The sequence below is a fragment of the Protopterus annectens genome, chromosome 6.part0, assembly GCF_019279795.1.
Source record: "Protopterus annectens isolate FY-2018-M chromosome 6.part0, PAN1.0, whole genome shotgun sequence".
NCBI classification, from domain to species: domain Eukaryota; kingdom Metazoa; phylum Chordata; order Ceratodontiformes; family Protopteridae; genus Protopterus; species Protopterus annectens.
Window position 1 is genome coordinate 835,159,401 of NC_056737.1, and position 23,884 is coordinate 835,183,284.

At 42.1% G+C, this 23,884-nt stretch overlaps 1 protein-coding gene across 1 annotated transcript in view; it reads left to right on the forward strand.

Moving 5' to 3' along the window:
- Positions 1–23,884, forward strand: part of BAG5 (BAG cochaperone 5) — a 366,318-nt gene that overhangs the window by 87,069 nt on the left and 255,365 nt on the right. The window lies entirely within an intron of this gene.

A 23,884-nucleotide genomic window follows, 5' to 3' on the forward strand; every position in this document is an offset into this window, starting at 1 on the left:
TGTATGTCTGTGTGTATGTATGTATATGTATATATATGTAAAATTCATACAAAATGTTCCAGTATTCTGAGAAGCAAAACATCAGTTTAATGTGAAAAACCAATACAAATGTCAATTTTCACATCCTTCAACCAGTGTGGCAAGCAGCAGACTGGTTTTGCAATAGCATCATCGGTGTAGTATAGACATGCATTTCCTATAACCTTAAATACATGTATGTTAAAGAAGCAACCCCCATTTATATGAAAGTACTTAACACCAACTCATTTAACACACACAATTCATAAATCAAGGATAAAATCCCCAATTAATAGAGGTAAAAATGATATTAAAATGCAGATGCTTTGTGCACGTGTGTGTACAAGAAAATGTACATACTATAAATGTTATTACCAATTTTCATCCAAACCCGGCTTATACATAGCCCCAAGATTCGCAATCCATAATTTCTCCCTACGATTTAATAACTTTTGTTTAAAAGAGTTAGTGAGACCCACTCCCTAATACAATCTAGTCCTACAAAGATAAAATGTGCAGAAGCAAATACAATCTAGTCCTACAAAGATAAAATGTGCAGAAACGTGTAACAACTTATGTTTATAAAGGGCACTCCTAGGGCATTTACAATTATTATACCATGACCCCCCCCAAAACGTGCACGCTGATTGGCCAGCGTGCCCGTTGTATATCGAGTTATACTAATGGAAAAAGGTCCGGTCGCCCAGACTTTTTTCCATTAGTATAACTCGTTTTTTTAAAACACTGTCTCGCTGTGTTAAATGGGTTTAACATAGCGAGACAGCTTTAAAATAAGCAACGGAAATCTCCGTTGCTTATTTTAAAGCTCTCGCTATGTTAAACCCATTTAACATAGCGAGACAGTTTAAAAAAGCAACGGAGAAAGCAAGATCTCCGTTGCTTTTTTGTTAAGCTATGTTAAATGAGTTTAACATAGAGACAGTTTTAAAATAAGCAACGGACATCTCCGTTGCTTATTTTAAAACTGTCTCGCTATGTCAAACTCATTTAACATAGCAAAACACAAAAAAAAAGCAACGGAGATCCTGCTTTCTCCGTTGCTTTTGCTCAACTCTGATGTACTGCGCAGGCGCAGTACATCAGAACTGCCGGATGCCAGACATCTGCGGAAGGGCAGCAAACAGGCATTATACTATGCCATTATTTAAGAAAAGTAATAGTTTCTTTTCTTAAATAATGTCATATATAGCAATAACAACGCATGGGTGGGTAATGCTAAATTTACCCACAGTTGGCTTTGTTTGGTCCCTCGGGCTTCGCCCTCGGGACCAAACCACGCCAACCGTGGGTAAATTTAGCATTACCCACACCCATGCGTGGGTTATTGCTATAATATCACTTAGGTGCACCGCAGTTCTATTTTTAAATGCCCTAGAAGTTTGACCCCCATAAAAATTTTCACTTTGGCAGATGGCCATATAGATGACCCATTCTGTACTGCATGTGATGAAATGTTATTGGATCATAAAGAAAAATTATGGATTGTGAATCTTGGGGCGATGTATAAGCCGGGTTTGAATGAAAATTGGTAATAACATTTATAGTATGTATATTTTCTTGTACACATAGTTTAACTCTCCATATAGGAACAATTGTTCCAAATCAGCTGTACCCACAGGCATAACCTAATCTAAAATTAAGATTACCCAGGCTAAAGTGCATGTTGCAGTCTGTGTTCCCACTTACATAGTTTGCTGTTTGTACTTTTTTATCTCTGTTTTCCTCCCAGATGTGAAAATAGCTTGAATGCTTTCAGAAAACATTCACTTTTTGCCCTAAGAAGAAGTGCACTTACTACTCGGCTTTACAGGTGTTTATCTGTCCTACAGATTTTATAAACTGTTCTATTACACTTTTAAGAGAGGGTGATCTCTTCCTGCTATGATGTTCATCGTGTTTCACTGTTGCAGTCATAACTGTAGGGTGCTCCTGCCGGCAGGCAGCCCGAGGTCGGCCAGAATCCCAAAGTCTGGGTCCGGCGTCGGCTGTACAAGCCAGTACCCTGACATCAGTACGCTCTGGTACATAGCCCTCAGCCGACGCCATCTTCTCCAGTCTTTCTTGCCATGCGGTGGAAAGCAGCTCGCAAGTCGTTGGTTGGCGATTTTCGAACAGCGTTTTTGGTTGTTGTCGGTCCGAAGTTCTTACTTCTCTTCTCAAAGCTAAGTACCCCATTGGGGAATCTTTTTCTTGTTCCTCCGATGTCAGAAAAAGTTAATAATTGTATATTGTGTGGAAAACAAATACCTCCTAAAGATTTCCACTCTTACTGTATACCTTGCTTAGGCCCTGACAACGACGTTTCTTGTTGTCGGTTCTGTGCCAGGTTTAATTCTCGTACTATCAAACGCAGGTACGACTGGGCTCTGAATTACTTTGGCAGACGCTTCAATTATAGAATTTCATCGGATGCTACTGGAATTCAAAAGAAGCGCAAAGACAAGGACAGGCCTCCGAGGTCCAAACAGGACTCGTTGCAGCTGGAGCCAGCGTCCGGTTCGGCTGTCGTCAGTGAGGCGCTTTTGCAGCCCCTGTCGTCCGCCACTTCTGAACCGATGGCCGATACGGACTCCCATGGGGAGCCATCAAGGCCTTCTATTTTATCTGCTGCAGGACCTTCGGACGTTGCTCCCTCGGATGGGTCCGGAACCGCTGTGCAGGTACCGGCTTCTGAGGGGGTATTCAGGCCTACTCACATCATTATTTCAAAGGCAAAGACAGACTCCTGTTAAGTCCAAAGCTCCTGCTACTTCTGAATCTACTCCCCGGACACAGAAGCAATTGTTAAGGATGGCTGAAGATTTGCTTACTATGATTAGGGGTTCTCACCCCCCCTCCTGAGAAAAGGCCTCGACAGGATGTTCCTATGGATTCCTCTGACCAGGCTTCTATATCTTCTGTCTCTTCCTCTGATCAGGAATATTCTTTTCCTCCTTATGAGGATTTGGATGCTGAGGACTCCTTGCCGTCTGCCTCTCCGCCTGAAGATTTTTCTTTTGGGGAAACCTTACATGAGATAAGGGAACATTTTCATTGGGAAGGTCAGGATTATTCTGCTTCCAAGAAGAGGCTTAGAGAATTCCTTCTTCTTCCTCAACATAGGCCTTTGGCTATCCCTCCTGTTCTTGACATTGTGGATGATGCTTTTTCCGAGGCTAATTTGAATCCTGACTCCATGCCTCCTGCTCCCTCTAAGCCTGATAGGTTTTATAGGGTTACTGAGTGTCATTTGTTCTTGTTTAAGAATCCTTCTGCAGATCCTGAAACTATATCTCAGGGCTCTAAGGCTGCTAAAGTTGCTACTTCTAAGAATCCTATTCCCTCTGAGAAGGATTCTCGTGCCTTAGACAGGTGGGGTAAAAAGGTATATACTTCTGCTACCCTCTCTGTTGGGGCTTTAAATTGCCAGTTTCATATGTTTAAGTATCAGCAATTTCTTTTGTCTGTTTTAAAGCAAAAGCTTGCCTCCCTTCCTGCATGTGCAGAAGATAAGGAACTACAGGATGTATTGCATGCAACTGAACAACTGAACAAACATAGCTTGCATTGTGGTTTTGATGCTTTGGATGCTTCTTGCAGGGCCGCAGCCTCTGGTACTGTTATCAGGAGACATGCTTGGCTTCGTGAGCAAAGTTTACCTGAACAGGTTAAGGCTAAATTATTAGATGCCCCTGTTCAGCATGATGTTCTTTTTGGATCGAAGGCTGAGGAGGTTATTAAAAAGATGGAAGAAAAGGCAAAATCTATGCAAACTGTGAAAGATTTCTTGCAAGTTCAGCCTCCTAGATTTTCCAGGAATTGGCCCTCCAAAAATTGGTCCTTTCCCAAGTCTGACAGGCCTCAAAGGGGAAGATATAGACGCTCCAGAGGTCGTGGCCAAGCTCAGACCTCCTACAGATCGAGACAATGGACTGCTTCTTCACCTAGAAGGGGAGAAGACAGATCCCAGTCTCAGAGGAAGCAAACTCAATGACTCTCTCGGTTGGGCTACAGGACCTCTTTACCTGGATGCCCCTCTCGGAGGAAAACTTTCTCTTTTTTACAGAAATTGGACTCATATTACCCAGGACAAATGGGTATTGGACGTGATTTTAAAAGGCTACAAATTCCACTTTCATACCTTGCCAAGGGCTTTCGGTTGGCCAGATCTGCCAAAACATCAATGGTCAGAGGCCTTAAATCAAGTGGATGCTCTTCTGGCCATGAGAGCCATAGAGCCTGTTCCACTCTCAGAGATGGGAAAAGGTTTTTATTCAAGACTGTTTCTGGTTCCAAGAAAGCAAAGCTCATGGAGACCTATTCTGGACCTTTCTGTGTTAAACACCTTTTTGGAAATTCCAAAATTCAAGATGCTTACTCTGCAGCAGCTAATTCCAATGCTCTCTCAGGACGCCTGGATGGTGACATTGGATCTAAAGGAAGCTTATTTACACATTCCCATCAGGCAGGAATGCAGGAAATTCCTCAGGTTCAAGGCAGGTTCGAGACACTTTCAATTCTCTGTACTGCCCTTTGGTTTATCTACTGCGCCCAGAGTCTTTACCAAGTGCCTGGCACCAGTAGTGGCTTATTGCAGACTCCAGGGGATTCAGATTTACCCCTATTTGGACGATTGCCTTATTCAGGCAGACAGCAAGGATCTTTTACTTCAACATCTGGATTTTGTTCAACGTCTTCTCCTCCTACTGGGATTTTCAGTGAACACAAAAAGTCACATTTGATCCCTTCTCAACAAATGGTATTTCTGGGAGCCCTCTTAAATACAACCTTACAAAGGGCCTTCCTCACTACAGAAAAACAAATACAGCTGGCTTCAATTTTCAAGACTTTGGCAACTCTACCTCAGCTCACTGCAAGGAAATTCCTGCAGGCACTGGGCTACATGGCTTCCTGCATTCTGTTGATTCCAAATGCAAGGCTTCATATGAGAAAGCTTCAATGGTATCTGAAAAGTGTATGGTCGCAGCATTACCACGATCTGGACACTCTGATTCCTCTGATCCCCTGCCTCCAGAAGGAGTTCCTTTGGTGGTCCAGGGTGTGTGCGTTAAACGAAGGAAAGCCTTTTCGTCCTCCTCCACCTTCTCAAATCATAACCACAGATGCCTCGGATTATGCTTGGGGAGCACATTTTCTAGGCAATTGCCAGCAGGGAACCTGGACAAAGGATCATCTTCACTGGCACATCAATCTGAAGGAAATGTTGGCAGTTCAAAATGCTCTTCTAGCCTTCAAGAACCTTTTGCATCCAGGACCTCTTTTGATTTGCACAGACAACACCACAGTCATGTGGTACATAAACAAGCAGGGGGGTTCTCATTTGTACCCCCTTTGCAGACTAGCTATGGCTTTATGGGACACAGCTCTACATCTGAATCTACATCTCCAGGCCCAATTCATACCAGGAGAACAGAATCTCTTAGCAGACAGCCTGAGCAGGAGCATTTTAGATCCTCACGAATGGATGCTAGACACCAACTTATTCGACAAGATTACTGCAGTTTGGGGATGCCCCCAGATAGATCTGTTTGCATCCCATCTCAATCATCAGCTGCCTCTCTTTTGCACCAGGTCATTCCACAAAACAGCTTGGAAAGTGGATGCCCTGTCCTTCAGCTGGAGAAACCTTTCGGGATATGCCTTCCCTCCTCTTCCTCTTCTTCCTCGGATTTTACTAAAGATAAAACAGGACAAGCCCAAGTTCCTCATCTTGATTGCTCCAAATTGGCCTTGACAGTTTTGGTATCCAACTTTAAAGCACCTGTTCTTGGAACCTCCTTGGATTCTCCCTCTGAACCCTTCTCTTCTGTCCCAGCATCAGGGTCAGTTGCTACATTCCAATCTCAAGACCCTTTGTCTGGCAGCTTGGCTCTTCAAAGGAATTTGATCTCTTCTAGTCTTCCCAAACAAGTTTTGGATGTTCTTTTGGAAGCTAGACGACCTAGCACTAGGAAATCCTATGCCTCTAAATGGAAGAGATTTTGCATTTGGATGCAGGACCGAGGCTTGGACCCTCTGGTACCTGATCTCTCTTCTATTTTGCTTTACCTTTCGGATCTTTTGTCTAATGGACTTTCCTTTTCTTCCATTGAGATTCATGCTTCTGCTATTTCTGCTCATTTCAATACTGATCCCCCTGTTTTTTCTCATCCTTTGGTGAGACAATTCTTGAGAGGGGCTAAGAATTTAAGGCCTCCCAGAACCCCTCCTGTTCCTGCTTGGGATCTTAATTATGTTTTAGAAAAACTTACTTTGCCTACTTTTGAGCCTGCTGCTTCTTCAGATATTAAGTTTTTATCTTGGAAGACAGTTCTTTTGTTAGCTTTGACTTCTGCCAGAAGGGTCTCAGAGTTGCAAGCTCTCATGGCTGTGGAACCATACCTTATTTTCCACCAGGACAGAGTATCCTTGAGGACCAATCCTACTTTCATGCCTAAGGTGATTTCGAAAGTGGCTTTGAATCAAACAATTCACCTTCCTACCTTCTTTCCTAATCCTCAGAATAAAGGGGAAAGGATTTTGCATTCCTTGGACGTGCACAGACAGTTACGATTTTATTTGGACAAGACTAAAGAGTTCAGAAAATCTGACCAATTGTTTGTTTCTTTTGCCTCCAGTTCTCTTGGAAAGGCTATTTCCAAACAAACTATTTCCAAGTGGATTTCTTATGGAATAAGATTTTGTTACACTCATCATGGGAAACAATTTCCAGGTACTGTGAGAAGTCATTCTACTAGAGCAGCTGCTACTTCTACAGCTTTTCTCAGGGGAGTTCCTACCAAGGATATCTTGGAAGCTGCCACTTGGAGTTCTGTGCATACTTTTCCAAGCACTACAATCTCCCTTTGTATTCTAAGACCAGGGCAGGCTTTGCCTCTGCTGTTTTGCAGGGTCTTCTTGCTGCCCCTTCTTCTGTCTAAACCTCCCCCCTTTTTTCACTGCTTTGGGATTCCACCCTACAGTTATGACTGCAACAGTGAAACACGATGAACATAGTACAGTTGTGTACACCTACCATAAATGTAGATGTTCGAGTGTCTTCACTGTTGCAGTCGGTGTTTCCCTCCCTCCTATCCCCTCTTTTTCTCTTTTTTTGATGTATTTGTGTTTACTAGTGGGATTCATTTATGATTTATTAGGGGCTTCTGACATCTAGGGCAAGAAAGGCTGGAGAAGATGGCGTCGGCTGAGGGCTATGTACCAGAGCGTACTGACGTCAGGGTACTGGCTTGTACAGCCGACGCCGGACCCAGACTTTGGGATTCTGGCCGACCTCTGGCTGCCTGCCGGCAGGAGCACCCTACAGTTATGACTGCAACAGTGAAGACACTCGAACATCTACATTTATGGTAGGTGTACACAACTGTACTTTTCTTTTGCTGTATATAGCAAGCCTCTGAGAGGTCTGCCATATAACAGTTCAGATCTGCAAATCCATTTGAGATTTGGGTGCCTCTCTTACAGCAAAGAGAAGAGTGAGTGGGCAGTTTGTGGTTTCCAAATTTTCCCCACTAAACTGGGTACCTTTTTATAAAATAGACTTTGAAGATTTGTTAAAGCATTCAACTAGCCCATCTGTTTGAGAGTGTCATACAGATGTCCTTGTGTGATGTTCTTCATCTCACATTGCTGCAGTCCTTACACTTGGGTAGTCCGCTGTCCTCGGTCGGCCCGAATATCAAAGTATTAGGCTGACGTCAGTCAAGGCGCTTAAGACTGACATCAGGACGTCAGGGTACAAATGCGCATGACCGACGTCATATCCTCAGTCTTTTTTGCCGCATGGTCCGATGCAGAAGCAGCGTTGCAAGTGCCGTTCGGCGTTCTGAAATTTTTCGAATTCGGAGTTTCAGACCGAGTCAAAGTTGGCTAAGTACCCCGTTGGGGAATATTTTAGTTTTTCTTGCCTCAGTGGTTTATCGGATGTCAGAAAAAGTGAATAACTGTATTTCTTGTGGGAAACAGATACCGCATAGAGATTGTCATACTTTGTGTATTCCTTGTTTGGGGCCTGAGCACGACGTTGTTGGGTGTCGCTTTTGTGCTAGGTTCAATAAGCGCACTATTAAGCGAAGGTTAGATTGTGCCAGGTTGGTCTTGAAGCGGTGCAATTATAATATGCCGTCCGGATGCTCCGGCCCGCTTCTTCGAAGAAGCGCAAAGACAAAGCAGCTAAACCCAGGCAAGAAGAGTCGCCCGCGGCCGGTTCTTTAGAGGTGTCAGTGGAACCGGTGGTTCCGCCGGAGGTTTCTCTGGAGTCCCAGGGGGAGACTTTATTATTGCAGGATGTGGCCTCTCAGGAGGCAGGTCAGGCTGAAGGGGCTTCTCAGGTTACTGTACTCCCCTCCCTTCCTAGGGTGGTTAGGCCCTCTCCTTCTGTTTCCAAGGCTTCTCCCAGAGGCAGGCCAGGTTTAGCTTCTGTTGGTGTCACTCCTAGTTCATCAGGATCTGTGCCCAAGAAGCACATGCTTAAAATGGCAGAAGATTTAATTACTTTGATTAGAGGTTCTTTGCCCCTCCTGATAAGAGGCCTAGGGTGGAACCAGAGTTGGGGAGTTTTGAGCAGGCTTCGGATGTTTCAGAGTCTTCGGCTGAAGACTTGCAGGAGTATTCTCCTTATTCTGATTCTGATGTGGATGATTCTACTCCTTCTGCTTCTCCTCCAGAGGATTTTTCTTTTTCAGAGACTCTTCATTCCATGAGGGAACATTTTAAGTGGGAAGGTCAGGACTTCTCTGATTCCAGGAAAAGGCTTAGGGAATTTTTGCTTTTACCCCAGCATAGGCCTTTGGCTATACCTCCTGTTCTGGATGTTGTGGAAGATGTGTTTGCAGAGGCTTCACTTAATCCTGATTCTTTGCCTCCTGCTCCTGTTAAACCGGATAGGTATTACAGGGTGCCTGAAGCTCATAAATATATTTATAAGAGTCCTAGGGCGGACCCAGAAGCTGTTAGTCAGGGACCTAAGGGTGTCAAGGCCTCTGTTGTAAAAAATCCGGTTCCTCCAGATAAAGAGGCCAGGGCTTTGGATAGATGGGGAAAGAAAGTCTATACTTCTTCCACCTTAGCTATGAGGGCTTTGAATTGCCAGTTTCACATGTTGAAATATCAAAACTATCTACTTTCTCAATTGAAGTCTAAGGTAGATGCTCTGGCGGAAGGTATTGAGTGTAAAGAATTACAAGATTTGGTACATGTTTCTGAACAGGTGGGTAAGCATTCTTTACAATGTGGTTTTGATGCTGTACAGGCCTCGTCTAGGGTGGCTGCCACTGGGTCAGTTCTTCGCAGGCACGCCTGGCTGAGGGATCAGAATTTATCTGACCATGTTAAGACAAGGATTTTAGATGCTCCTTTACAGTCTGATGTGTTGTTTGGTTCACCTGTGGAGGCAGTCTTAAAGAAAATGGAAGACAAGGCTAAGTCTATGCAGACTGTTAAAGATTTTTTGCAAGTTCAGCCTCCGAAGTTTAGTGGGAATTGGCCTGCTAAGGGGTGGACGTACCCTTCTTATGATTCACAGTCTAGGGGTACATCTAGACGTGGTAGGGGCAGAGCTCAGGGCTCTTTCAGGCCTAGAACAGGGAGTTCACCTGCACAGTCTTCGGGTGAGGGCAGGGGCCAGTCCTTTCGTAAACAGGCCCAATGACCTACCTTTTCAGCTGCCAGAGCCTTCTCGTCTGGCAGCACCTTTGGGAGGAAGGTTGGCACTCTTCAAGGAAAATTGGAGTTTAATTACCCAAGACAGATGGGTATTGGATATCATACACCAAGGTTACAAGTTTTATTTCCATACCTTGCCTCCTTTCAAAGGCATGCCAGACGTTCCTCCTCAGCAAAGAATAGAGGCTCACAAACAAATTTCTCTGCTGCTTCAAATAGGGGCCATACAGCCGGTCCCTCTGCCAGAAGTGGGCCTAGGATTTTATTCTCGCCTGTTCCTAGTACCAAAGAAGGGGAACACGTGGAGACCAATTTTGGATTTATCTATCCTCAACACTTATCTGGACATTCCCAAGTTCAAAATGTTGACGTTACAACAGCTTTTACCTCTGCTGGGCAAAGATCACTAGATGGTGACTCTGGATCTCAAGGAGGCTTACCTTCATGTTCCTATCAGGCTAAGTTGCAGGAAGTATCTGCGTTTTCGGGCTGGGACTTCTCATTATCAGTTCTCTGCATTGCCCTTTGGCTTATCTACTGCACCCAGAGTGTTCACGAAAGTTCTGGCTCCAGTGATAGCTTTCTTCAGGCTAAAAGGAATACAGATCTATCCTTATTTGGACGATTGCCTGATTCTGGCTCAAGGAAGGGACGAACTTCTTCATCATTTGCAATATGTGATAGCAGTGCTAAGATGCCTGGGGTATTCTGTGAACGAAATAAAGTCCAGTCTAGTACCCTCTCAGGACATGTGCTTTCTGGGTGTGAGACTGAATACAGCATCCCAGATGGCCTTTTGACCCCGGACAAACAAAAGAATCTTTCCCTTTACTTCCATCAATTGTCTCATCAGTCCAGGCTGACTGCAAGGACAGTCCTTCAAGCCTTGAGGTTCATGGCATCTTGTATTCTGGTGCTTCCCAATGCCAAACTGCATATGAGGAAGCTACAATGGTATCTCAAAAATGTATGGACACAGCACTGCCAGGATATGGACACTGTCATTCAGATAATGCCTTGCATTCAAAAGGAATTTTTGTGGTGGGCTCAGGAATGTCACCTAAACAAGGGACTCTCTGTGACCCGGCCAGAGGCGAGTCAGATTCTAACGACAGATGCCTCAGACAAAGCTTGGGGAGCTCATCTAAATGGAAAGTGGATACAAGACACGTGGCCTGCCAGACTACAACATCTACATATCAACTTGAAGGAGATGTTAGCAGTCCAATTTGCATTAATAGCTTTCAAGGATTTACTTCTTCCAGGGCAGGTGTTGATTCTAACAGACAACACAACTGTCATGTGGTACATCAACAAGCAAGGGGGAACACATTCTTATCCTCTATGCGGGCAAGCAATGATTTTGTGGGAGACTGCTCTCAGTTTACAGCTAAATCTTCAGGCAAGGTTTCTGCCGGGAGCACAGAACTCCTTAGCAGATGTGTTGAGCAGCCGAATTATGGATCCCCACGAGTGGAAATTGGATCCTCATGTATTTCAGAAATTGACAGTGTCATGGGGAACTCCAGACATAGATCTGTTCGCTTCTCCACTAAACTACCAGCTGCCAAAGTTTTGCACGAAAAGGTTTCATCCCACAGCCTGGAAAGTGGATGCTCTTTCTTTCAATTGGAGCAATCTTCATGTGTATGCCTTTCCACCTCTGCCTCTCCTCCCAAAGGTACTCCTAAAGGTCAGACAGGACAAGCCAAAGATGATTTTAATAGCTCCAGATTGGCCTCGACAGCACTGGTACCCATTACTGAGAAGTCTGGTACGGGAGCCTCCATGGCCTTTGCCTTGATTCCACACCTGCTGTCTCAGGAGAACAGTCATTTACTCAATGTCAAACTTCACTCTCTTCACCTAACAGCCTGGCATATTCTGTTTTGAACCCTGGAGGGTCTCAGCTTTCACAGCAAGTTTTGAATGTTATTTTGGAGGCCAGAAGGCCTAGTACAAGGAAAGTGTACGCAGATAAATGGAAGAGATTTTTATTTTGGAGTACAGCAAAGGAATTTGATGTTTCTGAGCCTAATTTAAGTGTGGCTCTTCAATATCTTACTGAGTTACTGGACAAAGGTTTGTCCTTCTCTTCTATTAAGGTTCATGCTGCAGCAATTTCTGCTCACTATGACTGTGACCCACCATTGTTTTCTCATCCTTTGTTTAAGCAATTCCTTAGAGGGGCAAAGAATATAAGACCCCCACGTGAGCTCCTACTCCTGCTTGGGATCTCAATTTTGTGTTGGAGAAACTCACTCTACAACCTTTTGAGCCTGCAGCTTCTGCCGAGTTGAAATATTTATCATGGAAGACTGCTTTTTTGTTGGCCATTACCTCTGCAAGAAGGGTTTCTGAATTACAGGCCCTTATGGCGGTTGAGCCTTTCTTAATTTTCCATAAGGATAGGGTATCTTTGCACTAATCCTTCCTTTATGCCTAAAGTGGTTTCTAGTGTGGCTTTAAACCAAACTATTCATTTGCCTACTTTTTATGCAAACCCCCAAAATAAAGGGGAAAAGATTTTGCACACTTTGGATGTACACAGGCAGTTGCGATATTATTTGAACAGAACTAAAGGGTTCAGGCAGTCTCAGCAGTTATTTGTTTCATTTGCTTTGGGTTCTCAGGGCAAGCCTGTGTCAAAACAAACTATTTCTAAGTGGATTGGGTTTTGTATTGCTTTCTGTTATTCCCATCATGGTAAGGAGATTCCAGCTGGGATTAGGCCTCATTCCACTAGGGCTACTGCCACTTCTACAGCTTTTTAAGGGGTGGCAACTAAAGATATTTTGGAGGCAGCTACTTGGAGTTCAGTGCATACTTTCTCTAAGCATTATCACCTTCCACTTTACTCTAAATCTAGGGCTGGTTTTGCCACTGCAATTTTACAGGGCATTTTGGCAGCTCCTACTGCTTTATAGTTTTGCCATCCTCCCTTACCTCTGCTTTGGGATTCTACCCAAGTGTAAGGACTGCAGCAATGTGAGATGAAGAACATAGTACAGTTTTGCACCTACCATAAATGTAGATGTTCGAAGATCCACATTGCTGCAGTCCAATTTACCCTCCCTCCTTCCCTCTGTAGTTAGAGGCGGTTGTGTGGGTTGGGTTGTAAATATTGTGTATATTGTATATATTGTACATATAATTAGTGCAAGGGTGGTTGGTTGGTTTTGCTGTCTTTTGGTTTTGACCTTTCTTTTTAGGGTCTTCTGACATCTGGGGCAAGAAAAGACTGAGGATATGACGTCGGTCATGCGCATTTGTACCCTGACGTCCTGATGTCAGTCTTAAGCGCCTTGACCGACGTCAGCCTAATACTTTGATATTCGGGCCGACCGAGGACAGCGGACTACCCAAGTGTAAGGACTGCAGCAATGTGGATCTTCGAACATCTACATTTATGGTAGGTACAAAACTGTACTTTTCACTTTAAACCACTTGCAAAGTACATGTATTACCCTAGATGTGAATGGGATACCTTGGTTAGTAAGAATTTCTTTAGGCATTCTTCTCTTAGAAAATAACATTATTAATTATTTTAATATCGATTTTGCAGTGACTGTTTGCAGTGGTACTGCTTCAGGAAATTTTGTTGTGTAATCAATCATGACTGGATAGGTAACTGAAAATTTTCACTTGCATGTCTTGGGAAAATCTCCTTAGTGGAGGATATTAGTCTCCCACAGTATTGTTTGATGTGTTTGAGCTTCTCAGTGGTCCTTTTGCCTATAAGCATAGTAAGAACCTATGAACCTGTGCGAAATTGTCAGGATTTACTGTACAAATAAATTGCCTAGATTTACTGATGATGGCTGTTCAGTTTTAGAAATTGAACCACAGTGTCGGTTGCTTTGCATTCTAAAGTAACTTATGCAATGAGAAAGTGTATTAAAGGACTTGTATGTCCTATATTGGGTGATGTCCTTTGGTATTTGGGACAGACTGCACAGAAGTTGTGTATTTCCTTCATAATACGAAATCACTACAGTCTGTTCAAAACAAAGGCCACCTAAAATGTGGCTGTGGCTTATTTCATCACAGGTGTTCTAAAAGGTTTATCACTTAATTAATAAATTCTGTCTCTGTCTCCAGCAGGTATATTTTTAGGTCAAATTACGGGCTTGTATTGGCGCTCTCCTACTGTTAATGGTTTTCCATCTACTCCTCTCTGTCTGTTCTCAGTTGCTTTACTTAGTGAGTCATCATTCCACTGAGCTTTCTTGAAAATGATATATGTTATCTGGCAGTCAGATAATTCAGCATTTTCCTCAGTGTTCTGACATGAAGTAGAGGCCATGGCCTTTTTTTTGTTGCTACAAATGCAGATACAGGCTTTTCCTCTTATCTCATCCATGGTCTCTAAAGGGCAGCTGTTGAAGATGGTTGCCTTCCACTATGGCTTTGACTGTTTCTTTTTATCCCCCTCATGGGTGCTACTCCCTGCTTTTCCCTTAGAGTATTATTTTTGTTTCTGGCTAGCTTTCTACTTTAGTGTATCAGGGGCGCTTAAATCTCTGTTTCTTTTCTCTCAATATGAGCCCCATATGTCCTATCCTAAGTTTCTAGTCCTATTTCCCATAATGTGTTCCGAACTAATGGCACTTCAATCAGTCCCTACATTGATTTGTTTTATCCCTTTAACTTTTGGAGTATTTTGGTAAAACTTACTCTTCCAGACAGTTTCTGCACTGACTTCCTTCAGTATTTAACAGGAGTTTTTTTGACAAGATTCTGTATTAGATTTATCTAGCCCTTCCAGCCAGAGCCAGTCCTTACTTCCTTTTGTGTCTTCTATCCCAGTTACTGGGGTCATGTACTTCTGGCATTAAGTATATCTAGCTACCCCCATAGCTTTCATAGTTCTTTAAACTTGTGGAATATTGACAAGTGATTTACAGTAAGATGCAAGCTAGGCACGAGAGCTACAGGATTAAAAACAGTACCAAGAGAGTCAGCATTTCTACTTGTATTGCAGGACATTCCCTTGTGTCTCCATGTACACAGATCACTGCATTTTTTTTTGTTTATTAGTTGTTTTATGTTTGTAAATATATTGTGATTTTACCAGTATAATCATATTTCTGAATCCAGTAATCATAATAATTCACTCCCTTCAACAGTAGCACATTTTATAAGTTTAGCGCACAATGACAAAATGCAGATTCAATACTTGTTGCGTCTTTCGGCTTTTCCCGGTTAGGGGTCGCCACAGCGGAACTCCAGTCCGCTAATGACTGGCAGAAGATTTTTACGTGCCGAGTTGCCAGCTGTCACGCACAACCTTCGAGAGTACACCCATTCACGCATGTCTCCACACAGAAGACGCTCTAGCTGAGAATCGAACAGGACAACGTCTTACTGTGAGGTGACAACGCTACCACAGCACCACCACTACAACTTAGAAATTCAGCATTATGGCATTCCATGGGTAAACCCCCAGGTAACTTTTAATAGATTATTGATTAGTATTAAGAGTTTTAGGGGCAGCATTGCTGTCAATCTGTGCAATACTTGGCTATATGCCCTTTTCTAGAGCATTTAAAACAGACTTCTTAATAGAATGGCATTTTTTCTTTGTTGCAGATAAGGAAGTATGCTTAGGTGAAGGCATTAAATATCCCTTTGTGCATGCAAAATCTGCAAGGTTACTTTGTTATGGCATAGCATTTGGTACAAACAGCTGTTCAGAAGAATTAGTCACTCTAGGCTACCTATTTTAAGCTACTTGGGAATTCCATGTCAAATTTACCTACAGCCAAGTTTTCCAGAATTGTACTTGCATTGAAACTGTGGCTGGAACTTAATATAAATAAATATGTGTTTTAAGTCAGCCATATGTTTTGTTGCTAGTATGTCAATTACAGAATGCCTAGTTATGAAGCGTAAGGGGATGTGCTTCAAGCAAAACCACAGTTCTTTCAAAAATATCATGATTCTGTTTCTGATAACCATGTACCTCAGTCTTCCACAGCCATGCAAGTTTTCTGGGTTTCTTCATTTAGATTGGATGATAGAATTCCAAAGCATTAGTTGCATACCTTTTAGACATAGCTAAATAAGCTGCCAAGTTATTGTCAACTCTTAAGATATGTTAGGGTTGAACCAGAACTGTGGGCCGACTGTAAAGTAGACTGCTGGTTTACCAGGGTGGAAATCTACTACTCGAATCTTTATCAGTTGCTGATCTGTGTCATTGCACCTTATTTGATGACTGACTACAGGTGGCTGAATTGTCCTGTAGCCTGTTTAAGTGCTGGTCATTTCTTTCTTGGAAGGCTGTACTTCTCCCCTGAAGACTGACCAAGCACTAGGCAATGGCTGTGATTTTATTAAAGCCTTGAATTTTTTTTTTTCCATTTTCTGCCAGAACCCAGTTGCCACAGTCAGTATACGCAAGATCTGATCTTACCACAGAGTTAGCTACAACTAGTGTAAATAACAAACTGGTGACCAAAGCATATGTTTCTCTGTAGTCTGATAGTCTTATTAATTCTCGCACAATGTCCTTTCAGTATATGTGATTTTAAGTAACCAAAGGGCATGCATGTCATTGCACTCTTGTTAATTAACCTTATTCACCCCTTAAAGTACAATTAAAAAAATCTGTACTTTCCTTCCATTGTTTTATAAACTGTTCTAGCAAATCCTCATGGTTTCCAGATAAATATCAGCCAAGCACCCACAATAAATGATATGAAATAACATCATATTAGTATACATGAATTTCTCTTCTAAAAACTTTGCAGAAGATTAACAAAACTATAAAAGCCCCCATAGCTACTCCTAGTGTTTTTTTCTTGTAACATTCTGAGCCAAAATCATAATTGTCAAAACATACCTCATGAGAGCTGATACAAGATGTACCTGATACAAGATGTACTTAAGCTGCGGTAAAGCAACCAACCACAGCTTAGTAATGCATGTATTTAAAATAGTAAGTTTGTGTGAAATAAAATGCTTTTTGGTTAGCTGTTATATGCTAGTTAGTTAAATGATGTAACGTGATATGTTTTAAATGTAATATGATGTATTTTATATAATCATTATTACAGTATGAAGAAGTATTTTAAGTGAAGGATGAAAGTGCTTATTGGAAGGACTAATACATTTGGTGTTTTTGGCATGGCAGCCTTTTATGATTGTTGAATGGCTTTTACTTTTATTTGAACCAGTTTTTATTTTAATTTTGAGTTGAAATCTGCGGCTGGAGAAAGGGAAGCTTACTTTACCCTGCTAAACCTGCTGCCACCATGACCCCTACCAGATGAAGTAAAAGGAAAATATAGTGAGTGAGTTTGCATTCCTAGATCTTCACTTATTTAGGCAAGTCATGAACACGTTTCACTTTGAATCTGGAGTACTAGTTTGCTCCCATTTGGACCTGACTGCTCTTATATTGACATTACTATTGTGGCCATATGTTGTATTTCTCATTTCACAACTTGCTACCTGACCTTGTACTAGCATGCTATGTTATGCAGTGATGGAAGTAGCTCATGTGCCCGCACAGAAATAGTGCGGTATGTAGCAAGCTTATAATGCCATTGCCATATTTGGCTACTTGTCCAGAGCTTCCTATATCCACATATTTTTGTGTTATCATGGACACTGGGCACATAGAAGCATTCTGTTGTGACAGCAGCAGTCCTTGGATCCAGCATTTGTTCCAGAACCAGTGTCTGTTCAGAGCACAGCTAGGGTACTTCATGTGCAGTACAGCAAGTCCCAGTAATATGCTAATTAGTCTGTGGCACATTATATATGCAGTATAGGAGAAGATCAAAATAATCTTTAGCACAGGTAATAAGCCATAGAACACACCGAATTGAGCTACATGAATTACTGTTGTCATTTACTGCTGTCATTAAGATAGGGCAGTGCAGTAGTACAGTGCTTACTATTTCAGTATTAAGAGTGATAAGTTCTTCAGTTTGGTTCTCAGCTGGGACACATTGTGTTCTCTCTGAAGTCTGTGCATCCTTCATGTGTCTGTATTGTCTTTTCACAGGCGCTTAGCTTTCCACTGATATGATTTGGAGAGTTACCCATAGGTGTTTGTGTTGTCTGAGTGACTGCATGTGTGTGTGCTGTGATTGGCTGTTGCTCTGTATGGGGTTTAGTTTCTCTCCATTGATTGATTGGTAGCTCCCCCCTCCATTCTGAACTGAATTATGTTTCCTGTTTTGAAAATTAAAGAATGTAGTTGGTGACTTTCTGTCCAGGAAACACCAGCAAACTGCAAGCAGAAGATTAACTCCTTTGAAAAGATTATGCAACATATTTCTGTTTATATTCATGTACAGCAGTGTTTGTTTTTATTGCCTTACTGTGCAGTTTCCAAAGTCATGTAGAATGTAAGAAGTAAAAATGTTATTTGTACAGCATTAAATAGGATACACATGAAAAACAAGAACAATAAATGAAACGCACAAACCCTTGAGAAGGGCAAACTATTAATCCCAGAATTAATTTTTACAGCAAAATTTGTATACTGTATGCCATCTCATAATTCTCCTTCTCTTCCTGATATGGTTTGTGAAATTAGTGAACCATTTAGTCAACAGGTACAGAAATAAAAAACTAAAAATACACAGCCTTCCACCCTGTCGATTTGATATTGTTACCCTATTGCAATTACTTCTTTGTTGTTCATCATCATCATCATTATTATTATTATTTATTATTAATTATTATTAGTTCACACATACAGTTATTATTATTACTATTATTATTCATTATTATTACTTCTGAGTTCACACTAGGTCAAGCAAGGCTGGTCCATGTCCAAAAAAGGGCTACTGACAAAACAATCCGTTAATAACACAGCCACATATCCTCCCCTTCTTATACCATAGTGCTGATTGTCCATCACTAGTGCAAGTCAGCATTCACCTTTGACAAATGCTTATTAAGAAGTGATGCCACTATATACAACACTTTCAGATATGCCCATTTCTGTGAGATCACTGCATAGAATGTGGGTTTCAGTTGCCATGTTCTTAATTCGGTCTGCACATTTATTTCATGCTGTGACCCACTGTCTTCTTATTTACTGATTCTATTTGTTATATTTAGGCATCTGCTTGTTCCAACAATTAACCTGATTCTCAAAAGTAAGTAAAGCAATGTTTTTTATTCTGTGTCATAAAATAAGCAGGTGTATGGTTACAGAAAGTTGGACTTGCAGCTGGGGTGCACAGCATTCTGGTCGTGCTTACAAGACAATTAATCTGCTTTATTTTGTTATGTATTAAAATGTTAGTAAATATTATGGACATTTTAAGAGCCTTTCCTCCTTGAGCTCTAAAATATGCTACACACAGCAGCAGGAAGATAAAGCAGGAATGTTGCCTAGCTGGATTTTTCATTTTGTTTTTTTTTTCTTTTATTTGAGTAATAGTGAGAACTGAAGAATGTTTTATACTACTGAAACGCTGAAGTTACTGTAATATGTTAATCTACAGTCTAGTAGTCAGTAGTTCATATTTTGTAGTCAGTAACTCTTACAAAATTTTATGAATATTCATACAGTCAGCAGATTCATATACATGTAATGTGAACATTTCCAATTGTCTGAGTTGATAGTATTATGAAGAACAGCAGTAGTTACAGTTTGAAGACAATACCTTTTGACCTTGTAGCATACTAGATACAGAATTTGCAACTGAAGCTATAGATCCCCACCGGACATAAGCTGCCAATTTGGAGTCTGTTACTTGTTCTTTATCTAGCAGCAGGGCAGGTTGTACATCAGAGAAAATGTGTCATACACCAAACAATATATGAAATGTTCAAACTAGAATTAAATGTTGAAAATACATTACAAAATTTGAACTTTTGAGACTAGTGGTTGGGAAGACAGTACCCATTGTGTTCTTGAAGTCTGCAGAAAGGACTGTCACGGTTTGTTTGATGATGATAATAGTGATAATATGTGACTCATGATGATGGTAATCTATGATTAGTGACTATGAATAAAGGTTTTTGGTCAGTTGTCACCTGGGGCCAAATTGGTTTGGAGGACGTGAGATAAAGTTTTTGCTTAAAGGTCGATCTTATGGTTTGTGTAAGAGTCGTCATGAATTGAATTAAATTTTATGGGGTGGCAAAAGTGACTTGATTATAATGCCTGAGGTGAGAAAGGATTTGTCTTTGTTTTGCCTTGGTTGTGGGTATCACATAATTCGCAATGTTAATGGAGTTATGTAAAACTAGACTTCTTAGTGTAAGTACGCACTAGCATCAGTGTTTACTGTCTTAGTGCTCATTGAGAAAGACTTTCTTTTTGCTTTCCAAAACAAAAGTTGTTTGCATATTGTAGGGAGACTTGTGCTACTGCTTTTTTCAGAGTTAGTACCAAACCAAAAAGTCTATTGCACCAAAGTCACTCAGCCTACCATAGACAAAATCCAAAAACACAATAAGGCAGAGGACTACACGTAAAGCTGGTCAAGTCTTTTTATTCAATAAAATCAGAGATAAAACCTTGTATAAGCACTTTCAGGCTACATGCCCTTCATCAGATAACAAAGAACATTGCAAAAAGCCATTTTTAAAATACTAAGCAACCAATCAACTTTCAATATTTTACCCTCCTTTTGTTAAGGATAGGTTTTAAAAGTACAACGGCGTTAATACCTGGTGGCTTATCCTCCCCAAGTCTTATAATCCATCTAGTTTCTGCACTTTCCGTATCTTTGAATAAATCACCTCCTCTAACATTAGGTGTAATCATCTGTATTACCATAAACATAAACTTATGATTCAGATTCATTCTTACATGTTGGGCCAGTGCATTATGCTCATTAAAATGTTTAATATCTGACATATGTTGGAAAATTCTTGTTTTAAACACTGTGTTGGTCTTACCCACATAATATGATTCACAGTCCTACAGTCTGCGTATCCTTTGTATATATATATTGTTTACCCGTCCTTGGATGTGCAAATATGTGTTCCTGCAAAACATATCGACATGCTTTACATTGGTAACATGGATATGTGCCCATCTTCCTTGTGAGTGAATTCCCCTTGACATGGTGCTTAGGTTCTTTACACAGCATGTCCTTCAAATTCTTATTCTTCCTAAATACAAACTTTGGTGTAGTATCTAATATCTCCTTCAACTTCGGATCTGTATGTAGTACCTGCCAATGATTAATTATTTCACAAATATTACCCACATCACTGCTGTATGTTAGGACCATATTAGTTCTGCCTTTACCCTCAAACGGTAACACCTGATGTGATAGTGTTCAATCTCGCCGTTTGTTCTTACACATGGGTTCGGAGCCGATCCTCGGCTCCGTGTCAGCCGCTTGCAAGCTCTGCATCGAGAAGAAGCTCGAGACAATCTAATACCCACAATCCCCCTCTGCATTTACCTCAGATCTAGTTTGCCGCTGCTGCGTTCGCATCGCTGGGATCTAGCTCGAGCATCTTGAGATAAGATATAACTTTTAGTTATGTACTTACCATAACTTCGGATGTATGGGATCCATCTCGCCTACATTCACAACAGATGGGTTCGGAGCCGATCCATCGGCTCCGACTCGGCAACTAATACACTAGCACGAAGTCTCTCATTGGCTGGGCTACTCCCTATCCCAGGATGCACTACACCTGCTTCCCCAGATCTTGTTTGTTCGCTTTCATACATCCATGCAAACACAGAAAAACTAGTAGTCACTATAACCAACTAAAGTTCTTCAAGAAAGATCGCCAAGAAAAAAGGGACTACAGCTCCTCTAAATCCGAATGGAAGGGGGAAGGAGGGTGGGTACTTATGAATGTAGGATCCCATACATCCGAAGTTATGGTAAGTACATAACTAAAAGATGTAATGGGATCCTATCTCGCCTACATTCACAACAGATGGGACAGCGCCTAGCACCTACATCCCGGTGGCTCATTGGAACACACTCCTGAGAACTGTGGAACCAAAGGAAGCTCTGCCTCGAGAAACCACATCCAATTTGTAATGAGAAATGAAAGTGTGCGGAGAAGTCCAGGTTGCCGCAGCACAAATATCATCTATTGATAACTTGGAGTGAAAAGCTACGGAAGTAGCCATTGCCCTGGTGGAATGAGCCTTGACTGGAAAGGGAAGGTCTTTGTTAGCCTGTGAATAAATAAAAACGATACACTCTTTAATCCATTTAGATATGGAGGATGTCCTTCATGGATGCATCTGCAGTCATAACAACTGGGTTGTCCTGTCGTCAGGCAGCCCTTCAGTCGGCCGGATTCCAAAGTCCGGGTCCGGCTTCGGCTGATGTCGCACTCACCCGACGTCATCTCTGTTGGTCTTCGGGTATAAAGGCATCAGCCGACGCCATTTTCCTCAGTCTTTCTTGCCGCGTGGCGCCCGAAGCAGAAGCTGTTCGCAAGTGCCGGTCGGTCGGATCCAGAGATTACTTCTACCGAATACTACTTCGAAGACTTCTAAAGCTAAGTACCCCGTTGGGGACTCTTTCTTGCCTCAGCCGATGTCAGAAAAAGTTAATAATTGTTTAACCTGTGGGAAACAAATACCTCATAAAGATTTCCACTCTTATTGTCTGCCTTGTTTAGGCCCAGCCCACGACGTAGCAGCCTGTTCGGCCTGTGCTTCCTTCAACCGACGAACGCTTAGGCATCGGTCGGAGTTTGCTGAACAGTTTTTCGGTTCTGATTTTGCGTACATTATGCCTTCGGATCCTCCGACTACCCAATCTGCCAAAACGCAAAGATAAAGACCGACACTCGCGGTCCGCGGTTTCGGCCGAAACCACGGTTAAGCAAACATGAGTGTCTCGGTTTCGGCCGAAACCGAGAAAACTGATCAAAGTACAGCTGAATCTATCTCTACAACTGAGGCACCTGCTACCATTCTTGAATCAGCCTCAGAAATTTTACCCACTACGGTGGTTGCCACTGACTTATCAGACACCATTCCCTTGGATGTCTCTACCCCAGCACGTGGTGCTGCTAGGCCTCCAGCAGCCATGTCCATTAAGGCCTTCGCCAGGGCTAAAGCAGCCAAGACTACTAAAACAGTGCCTGTTAAAACCCCTACAACCAGGCCCTCCTCTAGTTCTCAAATGCTTACTCTGGCAGAAGATTTAATTTCATTAATTAGAGGATCTCAATCTCACCCAGACAGGGCCTCTCAGCCCCCAGAGAAGAGACCTAGGGCAGAGCCCCCTGAGCCAGTGTCATCTGATGATTCTGCCGATGAATCAGACATAACTGACCAGCCAGAGGCTCCTTTCTCCAATTTTGAAGACTCTGATGCTGAAGAATCCATTCCAGCTGCTTCCCCACCAGAAGAATTCTCCTTTGGGGAAACCTTACATGCCATGCGAGAGCAGTTCCAATGGCAGCAACAGGATTTTTCAGACTCCAGAAAAAGACTTAGGACTTTTCTGCACCTTCCACAACACAGGCCCTTAGCTATACCTCCTGTTCTCTCTGTGGTGGATGATGCTTTCAATGATGTCTGCTCCGCACCAGACTCCTTACCTCCAGCCCCTGCCAAACCAGACAGATTTTACAGGGTGCCAGACACCCATCACCACCTTTACAAGGCCCCACTATATCCCAGGGTATCAAGGCAGTAGCCGCGACCATAGCTAAAAACCCTATTCCTTCTGAAAGGGAAGCAAGGTCATTAGACAGATGGGGCAAAAAGGTCTACACTTCAGCTACTCTCTCAGCTAGAGCTTTAAACTGTCAGTTTCACATGATACAATACCAAGAGTTTATACTTGATCAGTTAACTAAAAAGCTAACCACTGATGAATCTCTTGATAAGAAATATGTATTAGAAATGGTAAATAACATACAACAGGTTAGTAACCATTCCTTAAAATGTGGCTATGATGCACTGGAGGCTTCATTTAGATCAGCCATGACTGGCACAGTGATAAGAAGGCATGCATGGCTAAAGGAGCAAGCTTTACCGGATCATGTCAAAGCAAAGTTACTAGATGCTCCTATGGATAAGACAAGTTTGTTTGGTACACCTGCCCAGCAGGTTATGAAGAAAATGGAAGAAAAGGCAAAATCTGTTCAAACGGTTAAAGATTTCTTGCAGGTTCAACCCCCAAGGTTTAGCAGGAACTGGCCTGCCAAAAATTGGTCCTTTCCTGACTCCACAAGATCTCAAAGAGGCAGGAATAGACGTTCCAGA